The sequence below is a fragment of the Nansenia antarctica genome (assembly GCF_963989245.1).
Source record: "Nansenia antarctica genome assembly, chromosome: 1".
In the NCBI taxonomy this organism is placed as follows: domain Eukaryota; kingdom Metazoa; phylum Chordata; class Actinopteri; order Argentiniformes; family Microstomatidae; genus Nansenia; species Nansenia antarctica.
In genome coordinates this window covers 37444065-37446564 of record NC_137674.1, presented here as the reverse complement: position 1 = coordinate 37446564, position 2500 = coordinate 37444065, and positions in this window count along the sequence as shown.

The window sequence follows — 2500 nt, the reverse complement described above, 5'->3', positions numbered from 1 at the left end:
TAGGCTCATATTGTGTTGAAGGGTGAGATTAAACATGGTGTGCCCATGGACCCTGTGGACCCCCCGGCATCTATGATGTGTGTGTGTGTGTGTGTGTGTGTGTGTGTGTGTGTGTGTGTGTGTGTGTGTGTGTGTGTGAATCACCCAGAGAGATAATCAAGTCACGCACTGTATCGACAGTGACGGAGGAGGAGGAAGAAGGAGAGGGGGGAAAATAAAATAAAAAAACACAGCGAGCTGACTTCATTTGGTAATGAAAAACAGCACTGTGCTCCAAATCCTCACTAATGACGTCTTTGGCCTGAAATCTACAACCGTGAAAATTACTAGTGAGGCAGCTGCGATTTTGGCAGACACTGGAGTTGGGGGGCTGTAGCAGTCCTGCAGACCCCCCTGCCCATTCCCCTCCCTCAACCTGAGGAATTCACGTCCCCCCCATCTGCCTGCCTGCCTGCCTCTCTCTCTCTCTCTCTCTCTCTCTCTCTCTCTCTCTCTCTCTCTCTCTCTCTCTCTCTCTCTCTCGATTTTCAGCTCCCAACAATCTCCTTTTTCCTTTCCATGTATTTTACTGCCCTAGTGCATCAGAGAGTGGAGCATGTTCATTACGCACAGAAGAAAATATATTACGCAAAGCTTACACATCCAACACTTACACAAAGAGCGGTTCAATAAATACCTCCTCGGTTCAATACCTACCTCCTTACCTAAACTGCCCCTCCCTCCCCCCTCTGTTCCTCATATTCATCAGTATGGAGCAACCGTGTATGGAGCAGCAGGGCTCTATCAGGCAGCAAGGAGGGGTCAGGAGCCAGGGGACTGTGGGGTGGGGTGGGGTGGGGTGGGGTAGAGACTAGAGCTGGACTGGAAGATACAGTTTCCCCTCCAACATAAGGCGTTTATTTTTTTAAGCTTTATTTCGAACATGTGAACAAATTTAAATAGAAAAGACAAAATCAAAAAGAAAATAGTTATAACAACAAAAAACAAAAAACAAGAAAAAAACACTATTAACTTAACATGTCCGAAAAGGAGTAGGAGATTGACTCAGTCCCACAGGACTCCGCAGGAAGTGGAGCTGGGACAACTTTCTGAGTCTGGCAAAATGAGCCTGACAATGTACTGGGTAATGCTTAGCACTCATAGGAGGAAAAACGTTCTAAAAAAAGAAAGAAAGAAAGAAAGAAAGAAAGAGTGTAAGCTGCTACTGCCATTAGGCTTAAGTGGTCCAAAACAACACCATCACAGACCATTTTGCTGCCTGGCCTTATATGTATGAACAGTCTCCCACGTAACATCTGACATCACACAACACAAGCGGTTTCATTCAGCGACACAGCCAGCCTTCCCAGGGTTGCCCAGCTAACGATAATAAAGATAATATTCAACATTCTTCGGAAACAGACCCCTGAAGGGAAGATCTGGCCACTGTGACGTAGGTGCCAGCCGGGGCTTGTGTGACAGTCCTGTCACACACTCATTGGCAGTCTAAAAAGAGGTCAGATTCTGCTCCAGTGCCCCTGCCCCCCGTTGGCCCTGTCGCCCACCCCGGGTCGCCAGTGGAATGTCTGTGGCAGGGGCCACCAGGGTAGTCTGACTGGGCAGAACTGAGAGAAGAGGAGAAGGAGCCACAGAGAGAAAGAAAGAAAGAGGGGGGGGGAGTGACTGCTCTGCTGTCCAATGCCCTCTGTGTGTAGGCTAGGCCTTCACAGCCCTGTCTTTCACTCACAAACGCGCACGTGCACGCGCACATGCACACGCACACGCACACGCACAAAGGCAGCTTTGAGGGGAGGAGGAGAGTCAGCAGGGAGGCAGAGACGGTCACTCTACAAACAAAGACCAGAAAACATGATGGGATACCAAGACCAGGCAGGGTGCAAGGCTGTGTGTCAGTAATGAACACTGACACTTCATGAAAATGTTTGTAAATAAATCAGACAATCCAAGATTCATTGGTTAAAAACCAGAAGAAACCTTAAAAGAAAATGTGTTTCCATGCGATTAGAGTACCGTAAGTGTTTTTCTCTGGGTGCTGTTTGAGTGAGGCGGTCCTAGTGGTCTGGTTCCTCTCTCCACCCACCAATCAGAGAAACCCAAATAGATCTAATCGTCCAATCACAGAGACATGAAAGGAGAAGGGATCGCGATGGCAGTTACGAGTTGCACAAAGACCAATGGGTAACAGATGGAGCTGATACAATATCCCTTGAGTAGCCATCTGTGGGGGGGGGGGGGGGGGGACAGCCCTGTTTATCTTCTTTCCAAGGACAGCATCGTTTTGCCTAGGCTTGTCCTTCAGTCCAGGGGATGGGACTGCTCATTTGTGCCAGGCAGACCCAACCGCCCAACCATCAGGGCAGGAAAAACAGCAAGAACAAACAACATGCAGTGGTAGGGTCAACATGCAGCAGTTCCAAGGACGTTATTGTACCTCCTCCTGTGAAGCGTAGTGGGGGGCTTCGGGGTCCACTGACCAGTAGCAGTAGTCAAAGCCAAACTC